We start from the raw sequence: 9,306 nt of genomic DNA, 5'->3' as shown, positions 1-9,306 counted from the left end.
TAATTCTGGTCGCATTAACACCCCCAGTGCAAGGCTGTGACACAGATTCTCTCCTGGAATAATTCTAGTCGGGATCCTCTGAACTCTCCTCTCATCGGAGTCCTGACTTTGGGACTTTTGTGCTCTTTTATGCATTCTCCAATTTTATCAAAAATCCTGCTAAATCATTTTAAGTGGAACCCCATGCCCCTGCTGCCTGGTCACCCCGATATCTGACTGGTTCCCCATTGGCCCGTTGTCCTCGCCTGGGTTCTGCGGGAACCCTGCGGCGCTTGCCCTGATGCTTGCTCTCTCCCTGTTTCCATCCACTGTCCATCCCCTGCTCCTGGCTGCAAACCCCCACGTGTCCGTGTTGTATTTGGAGTTGACCCTGCTCTCTCCCCATTGTCGCGGTCCCTGCACCTACCCCGGTGCCCCCGCAGTCCCGTGACCATAGGCTGCCTTCCTGGTTTTAAACACGTTTCAGGATAACCTTTTCCCTCAACATTTGGCAAAGGATTGATGTTCAGTAAGTATGCACTGAGGGTCCAGTTACCTGTCTCCTTCCTACAGGCATCTCAGGGCAGACCATGGAGGAAAGAGGCCCCGGAGAGGCAGTGATGAGGGGCCGAGGCTGGGTGCGTGGTTTCAGGATGGAGCCCAGGTGAGGCGCTGGCCCTGACTAGGGTGGGAGGGTGCGAAGAGACGGAGGAGGAAGGAGGGAGCAGCCTCCCCTTTGCACAAGCCTCCGTTTTGCCTTGGAGGTCAGAGCCCCTCCCAAAGGACAGAAACATTCTGTTTTCATCCTTAAGGAATTCTGGTTTGAGGACTTCCTCCCGTGTCTAAAGAGGCTGGTCAAGTCACCCACTGAGGGTCTCACTTCTGTGTGTGATTCAACTGGGCGATGTGCAGAAAGAGACAGAATTATTCTTGCAGTGTCTATGCAGAAAGAGACCCCAGTCCCACACCGACAGAGCTTTGTCCATGCCCCTCAAAGCGTTTCCTTTACGATGTGTCCCCGAGGCTGCCCACGGCTCCTGCTGCTCTGTGTCCTGAGTGTAACAGACACGGAGCACGTCACAGCCATTCACCCGGGAGGCAACAACCACGTTACCCGAGAGCCTGGGGGAAAATACCAACAAGGAAACGCAATGAGGAGCGATGGCCTCTGTTTATCTATCGCAGAAAGATTCAAGGCAGCAATCACGATCACTGCTTGGGATGGAATTTTCTGACCTGCGCTCACCAGAATAGAAAACTATCCACAATCAGAGAAAAGAAAACCTAAAGACAAAAAGAATCTGTGATTTGACTGCAGGTCCTTTTTTGCACTGAGGGACATGTGGGTCACTCTGAGAGCCTCCCCTCTATGGGGTCAGAGCTGCGGCTTCTGCGACTCACTCCTGGGGAGCTTTGGTTACAGAAATGCCTTCCCATTTCACATGGGAATTTAGCCCTCCCCAGCTGTTTGGGATGTCTGGGCTTCCTCATCCTCATCTCTCAAGAGGACAGAGACCCTGTGCGCCTGAGACAACCTTGGGGCGGAGGGAGCTGGGCCCAAATCCAGAAGCGCTGGCCCTGGAACTGTCCTTCCCCACTTTCCCATACTCAGCCCAAAAGCAGCAGACTCCACACCCGCACCTCCGGCTGGGAGAGGGAGGGACATCCGGTCTCCTTAAGTCATCTGCTCTTATGAGAGACAAAGACAAAGAAAGAGAGAGAAAGAGAGAGTGAGTTAGTTCAGAATTGTTCATGCCTGTGAGCCAATATCACCAAATGAATAGAACAATCCTTACACAAAATCTTAGTCCATCAGCAACTCCCAAGAGAGGCTTTGGTAATTCAGAAGTGAACAATGAAAAGCCAGTTCCGACTGAGTTTTTAAACTTGTGGCTGGAAACATCTAGGAGAGCTAGCACGCTGGGTGGACTCTCCGTCCAGCCTTCTCCTGCTGGGAGTGCTGGACCTCGTGCCCGAGCGGAGGCTCTGGGTACCTGGGACAGCAAGGCAGCACGCGCCACCCAGGCAGCCCGAACTGTCCGAAAGGACGCACACACAATGGCTCGTTTCAAACACAAGCTACCAAGAGGAATTTTGGCTTTGACTATGGGAACAATTATAAGTTTTAAAAAATGTATTTTCCCTCTAGATATTTTCTAAAATGTCAACTTCCATGACTCTTTTACAAGAGGCGTAGGCCTTTAGTATGAAAGCTTTTGACTTTATCCCGTCGTTAATAAAAGAAGAATTTTTAAAATTTAACAAGAATAGAAATATCTTAATTATTATTTTAATTACTCTAGAAGGAATTGTAAACAAAGAATGCAAAGCCTTCTACTCGGCAATTAAGTGTGACATTGATTGAAATGCAATGTGAATGTTCTCACAGTACAACAAATGACTTCAGTCTGGGATTTAACCACGCATCTCAGCTGCGATTAGTGTGGCTCCTGCTGAGGGCGGAGGGGGGGGTGTTGGGGGGGGAGGGGGATGGAGGGAGCGAGAGAAAAGGAGAGAGAAGAGAGAGTCAGGCTCCCTGCCATTCTGAACTGCCATCAGGTTCGGGAAATCCACTCACCCACGAAAGGCCCCACACGCAAATTATCCTGGGCTTTCCTCCAGGGCGGAGTTACCTGGCTCTGTAACCTTGAGCAGGCCAGTTTCCCTCTCTGAGAACCACATCTTTTACTTGTGGAAGAACAAATTTTGTTTTGTTCTATGGCTGCATAGTATTCCATGGTGTGTACCACATTATCTCGATCTAATCTTCCAATGATGGGCAGTTGGGTTGATCCCGAATCTCTGCCGTTGTGAAAATGCTGCAGTGAACACATGGGTGCATGTGTCCTCTTGGGAGGATGGGAGGATGGCTTTGGGCACACACCCAGTCATGGGATTGCTGGGTTGAATGGTTGTTCAACTCAGAGTTCTTTGAGAATTCCCCAAACTGCTTCCCACAGTGGCTGGACTAGTTTACATTCCCACCGACAGCGTGTAGGCGTGTCCTTTTCTCTGCCTCCTCACCAACATCTGCCACTTTCTGATTTTTTCCTAAAGCCGTTCTGACTGCTGGGAAATGGTGGCTGGCTGTGGTTTTGAGCTGCATTTCTGTGATGATCAGTGATGCGGAACATTTTTTCATATATGTGTTGGCTGCTTGTATTTCTTCTTTGAGAGATGTGCATTCCTGTCCTTTGCCCAGTTTTTAATGGGGTTATTTGTCTTTTGCTTGTTGAGTTAAGCTCCTTTTAGATACCAGATATTAGACCTTTGTTAGATGCTCCCAGGACAGGCGAGAGGAGGAGGCTGTCATCCAGGAAAAGCAGAAGGCAGCTTGCAGTCAGTCAGGTCTGAGCTGGTCCCTTGGTGAACTTCCAACTTCTGTGCAGTTCAGTGATTGACGTAAAATATCCTCAACTCAAACTGCCACGGCTCCAGCAGGGAACTCATTGGTAAGGCCCAGCAGTGAGACAGGACATCGTCACACAAATAGCTGACAAAGGCTGCCTGCCGGCTGATGAAATAGCCGTCTCGCCCTCTCTTGGGGTTCCAGACGTCCAGGGCACCTTCCTGCAGTCACCCATGTCTGCTGTGATCAGTGAAGCTCCCTGAAGCACTGACATGTCATTTGGTCAAAGGTCCATGGCCACTTTGGGGCTGTCATTGTGCTAAATCTGGGGATAAAGAGGTGAACAAGACACTGACCCACCCTCAAGGAGCATCATGCATTAAAAGGGCTTTCATGATAGAACCAAAGCTTCCTTTACACAGTGATGACCACGTGTGCACCACCCAGGGTGGTCCGCAGGAAGACTCGGGGGATGCAGGTTCCCAGGCAGGTGGCAGTGTGGGCTGTGGGCCGTGGGCCGCAGTGTGCACACAGCAGGCCGTTAAGTGCTCATCTGCTTCACGGAGCCCCTGCTAACAAGAAAACTATTAGTGCTGTGAGCCAGTTCCAGACGTGATTATCTTCTCAGCAGCCTAGAAGGTGATGGCGGGGTCCGTCTTACGTGACTGCCACTCTAGGAATCTTGCATTTTCAAAGCCTTCGCCTGAAGCCTCATTTTTCTGACAGTGTGTAGACACCCAAATGTTCTCCTACCTTTCCCCATCAAAATCTTCTCTCCAGAAAGTGTCCTAAGAAAAAAACACGTGCAGTGGCTGACTGTGATGTCTCTCTCAGAGTAACCATCTAATGCTGGCACGACTGCAGGCTTCTCAGGTCAGCTCTGCGGTCTCAGGACAGAACCAGCCAGGGAGGGAGGTGGCGGAAGCCCCGTTGTACCAGCAAGGCATGCCCTAACCAGGGCTGAGGTGGGTGTGGGTGACGCCGAATGCACGAACGCCCACAGAAGCAAGGCTGATAGACACAGGGAAGGCCCCGAGTTCTGGCTTGCAGCTAGGCAGGCTGCCCGCCGTGCAGCTTTGGGAGGTGGATCCACACGGTGGCCAGAGTGTGTTTGTATATTTATGGTGAGAGTTTTCCAGCCAGTGGAGGTAATGAGTCTGGAGGAGGGTGATTCATCACAGCGACGTCTGGACAAGTGAAGCTGCCGCCATTTGCACCCGGTGGCCTTGAAGCTGACTCCCCTGTAGCCAACCAGGGGCTCCAGCTCACCTGCGGAGTCCCCTTCTCTCCTGTCCCCTGCTGGCCTTTCATCTGACACCTTTGTGCTCACAGGACACACTGCTTACTCCAGAGCCCCCCTGGGCCCCTCCTCCCCATCAGGGAGTGGAAAGGACGGTGCCCTCTTCCCCTGCAGTTCTAGGGGATCCGTCTCCAACCTTGACTGACAAACGCTGTCCGTTGTGCGTTCCACTCAGAAGCACTCCCTCTTCAGCCCTGCCAGGGCTTCCCCAGGGCACTCAGAAAAAAAATGTTTGAGTTCTTTGAGGCTATTGGACCCTGCTTAGTTGTGGACTCTCCTGGAGCCCTGAGGCCCTTCCACCTGGGACACGATGTCACCCTCCCCTCCAGTGGCTGCCCAGCCCTGTTCCAGGCTTCTCACTGCCAAGAGGTTTTCTTCACTTCCAAGAGGAACCAGGAGCCCCTGCTGCGTGGTCCTGTGCCCTCCCTGCCACATTCGTCACACAATCTGACACTTCACTCATCCGTCCCCTTTCTCCAGCCTCCTCAATGGAGCAGAACCCAGCACAGCCTCCGTCCAGTCCAGGTCTAGGCTGTCTGGTCTACATGCAGTCTACATCTCGTCCACACCTCACCCATGTGCAGTCTATCTAGTCAATACCTCACCCATATGCAGTCCACATCTAGTCTGCCTGTATCTAGCCAATATCCACTGTAGTGGATATAGTCTAATCTATATCTAAGCTGCATCGAGGGTGTATCTTGTCTACATCCAGTCACTATCCATTCAGTATCTCAGGTGTCTTCAGTCTGTCTAGTCTCACGAACCTCTTCAGTGTGGACTCTACATCTAGTCTCTAGGCCTTATCTAGTCGTCTAGATCCAGCCTTTATCTAGTCAATATCTTCTCTCCATTTCATCTATTAATACATCCAATCTACATCTAATCTGAATGTATCTGATCAGTGTCCAGTCTACACCTGGTCTGTATCTGAGCTATTTTGGCTGCACAGTCTATGCTGATCTCCAACTGGTCTACGGTCCATGTGCCGTCTATTTATGTTCTATATTTACCCTGCACTGGTCTGCACTGAATCTGTACACAACTTACAGCCCGTCTACGTCTAGCCTGCATGCAGTCTCTGCCGATTTTCTGTCTGTACCTTGGTCAGAGCTAGGAGCACAGAGCCGGGCTCGTTAGCGGAATGAACAAGTGAAGGAAGAGCTGGCAAGATGAAAGATCATTGCTAACCTAGACCTGTGAAGTCTCTGCCACCAAGCTGGGGCTGCTGTAGTGCGCACCCATGCTGACAGCACGAGGATGCCCTGGGCAAAGCTCTGGCTCCTTCCACACACCAGACCAGCGAGTTCTGGAGCATCCAGGAGAGCGTTTTCCCAGCTATAGCCTCACAGACGACGGAGCTGTGGTCCTGGGACCCCTGAGAGGGTGGGACCTGCTCTTTCTTTGCAGGGAAGGGGCTGCCTGCGGGAATCTGGGTGCAGTACACAGCGGCTCTGCCCAACAAGCTGCCCCCGCCCCCCAGCTGCTCCGGCGGCTGTATCCTTTTTTTTTTTTTCTTTTTAGTAACATTTATCTTATTCAAATAAAAGATTCTTTTTTTTTTGAGACAAAGTCTTCCTCACAACCTCTGCCTTGTGGGTTCAAGTGATTCTCCCAACTCAGCCTCCAGAGTATCTGGGACTACAGGCACAAGCCCCCGGCCTAATTTGTCTGTGTGTGTGTGTGTGTGTGTGTGTGTATGTGTGTGTGTGTGTGTGTATTTTTGGTACAGATGGGGTGTTACCTTATTACCCAGGCTGGTCTTGCACTCCTGAGCTCAGGCAATCCCCCAGCCTCGGCCTCCCAAACTGCTGGGATTACAGGCATGAGCCGCCACACCTGGCCAAAAAATTCTTATTAGGTAGACAATTTTATAGTGGAAAATTGAGTCTTGAATGAGTTACATAACTTGTCTGAGCTCAAACAGCAATTAACAGCAATGGAGCTCACCCACAAATCTCATGGCTTCAGGTGAATTATTTGCAAAAAAAATATGAAGGCTCTGTGGCTCTCAGGCTACAAGCAAATATTTTCACTTTAAAAAGTCATGGAGCTGGGTGCAGGGGTTCATACCGGTAATCCCCGTGCTTTGGGAGGCCAAGGCAGGCGGATCACCTGAGGTCACAAGTTTGAGACCAGCCTGGTCCAAATGGTGAAACCCTGTCTCTACTAAAAATACAAAAATCAGCTGAGCATGGCGGTGGGCGCCTGTAATCCCAGCTCCTCCAGAGATGGAGGCGGGAAGTCGCTTGAACTTGGGAGGTGGAGGTTGCACTGAGCCAGGATGGGGCCACTGCGTTCTAAACAGGGACACAGAGAGCCAGACTCCATCTCAAAAAAAAAAAAAAAGTCACAGAGCCACTACCAAAAAGTTCAACGGGCAGAATCAGCTGTAATTTTGAGTTTTTGAGTGAAGGTAAGGATGGTGGAGCTAAGCTCAGGTGAGCTGTGCTTGTCCCTCAGGAGTTTACGTCTAGCTGGGAGGAGAGCTGCACCGCGGGCGTGGGCAGGGCCTCCTGGTGGGCGGTGAAGATCTGGAGATCAGTCACCATGGACCGGGCAGTGGGCGATGGGGAGATACAGAGACGAGGGGAGGAGAAGACAGGCTGAGCGAACACGAAGGCAGGAAAGGTGCGTTTGGAATGCCTGGGGAATTCAGTCACGCAGGAAGCAGGGGTGCTGCGGAGGGCTGCCCCCAGGTCTGGAAGGCTCCTGCTGGGCCCAGGGGCAGCGTCTTCTGTAACCACATTCCTGGCGTTTGCAAGGCATGGGCTGGTGGCCACTGGCCTCTGATTTCCAGATGTTCTGGGTCTGAAGGGGCTGTTTCTCCTTTACTTCCAGGCAGCGTAGGAAGTCAGGGCAGAAGTCCAGAATCTTTTCCTTTCCCTGCTGCATGAAAACAGGAGTGAGTCTCTGTGTTTTTCTAAAAGTAATTATGGGATCTGGGGAGGGTTTCTGAGCCTAAGGGCTGTGCTTACGAGACCAGAAAAGGAGAATGAAACTCCTCTGCCTCAGTGGGCACGGTGATAGGAACATCTCAGGTCATCTGTGGGCAGACTCGCAAGGTGGACGGCGTGATTATCTCTGGTTTACAAAGAAAAAAAAAGATTTGGAAAGGTAGCTAGAGCTGACAAAGACCATAGAGCTAATAAATGGCAGTCATTTTATTTTAAGCACTTAGTTCCTAAAATTACATGATTTTGTCTTAGGAGGTGGAGCTTCCAATGACTCTGCCATCTATCCACGTTTCAGGGCTAGCATGGGACAAATCAGTTTTCATTCAGTGTAGATGTTGTTTCTCTACGTTTGATAAAATGAAGAGAGTACCAGACTCAGGGTCAGAAGCAGAGGGTTCGAGTGTTGGGTCCAGCAATTCCAGGCTGTGAGGAAGGAGACCGCCTCCTCTTGAGTTTCTAAGGCCATTTCCCTTTTAGCCTTCTACATTGCAGCTCAAAAGGAGAAGTTAAAAGTCAGCCAGAGGAGGGACCTGCTGGCAATGCCACTGGCCAGGTCCAAAGGACTAAACCCCCTACTGCAACCCCACAATCCCTTCTAAGATCACGGATACAACATGGAGGAATTTTCCAAGGAAGGTACTGTTCTTACTTAATCACGATTAGACCCCTCACCTGAGTCACGTCCCCCACCCTCTCACGTGTGCACCTCTCAGGCTGTGAGCCTTTAAAAGGGCCAGGGTCTTATTTGTCTGGGAGCTCTGTTGTTGAGGCATCTATGCTGCCGCAGCTCCCGGCCGAATAAAATGACCGCTTCCTTACCTGTTGTGGCCACCGGCTTCATCTGCAGGGCATGGAGGCTGGGTGCTGAGGCCATAGAGGCCACCGGACCCAGCCCAGCCCAGAGCCTTCCCGGCAAGCGCGGGCCCCGAGTTTCCACAGAGCACGTGGACACAACCCGGCACCAAACACCCTTTTACCTACACTCTCTGAATCATGAGAAATCGTGACCAGTAGTCATTCTCTGAGTTAATTTCTGGTGCAGTAATTTTTAAAGAAGACAAACACGAATGTTTTCCAGGAACTCCCTGTAAAAACAGCTGCACACTAGTCACTCAGCAGAGCTCCAACCCCACGTCCTGAGTTTGCTTCTTGAGGACAAAACAAGAAGAGAAGCAGCTGGCATGCTGGGAGGGAAGCAGGCAAGTTTAAAAGCATGTGACCTTACTTAACGCAGGGCTCTCAATTGTGGGTGAATAACCATTAAGCAGATGTGTTTTTAATAAAACACACTGAAAATAAAGTTTTCCATGTAACTTACGATTATGCTCAAGGTCAGAAAAGAAAAACAATAACAATGAAAATCAAAAGATTTTTATTCTTTCTCTTTCCCAAACCGCAGTAATAGAAAAGCCGCACAGTTCACCGTTCGTAGCTGCACAGTCATCACGACTGACAAATAGAAAAGCCGCACAGTTTACTGTTCGTAGCTGCACAGTCATCACCACTGATAAATAGAAAAGCCGCACAGTTTACCGTTCATGGCTGCACAGTCATCACGACTGATAAATAGAAAAGCCGCACAGTTTACCGTTCGTGGCTGCACAGTCATCACGACTGATAAATAGAAAAGCCGCACAGTTCACCGTTCGTGGCTGCACAGTCATCACGACTGACAAATAGAAAAGCCGCACAGTTCACCGTTCGTGGCTGCACAGTCATCA

Source organism: Sapajus apella, unplaced genomic scaffold, assembly GCF_009761245.1.
Source record: "Sapajus apella isolate SASKATOON/1434 unplaced genomic scaffold, GSC_monkey_1.0 scaffold31, whole genome shotgun sequence".
NCBI lineage: Eukaryota > Metazoa > Chordata > Mammalia > Primates > Cebidae > Sapajus > Sapajus apella.
The sequence above is the reverse complement of the archived record's forward strand: the minus strand, read 5'-3'. Positions refer to the sequence as shown.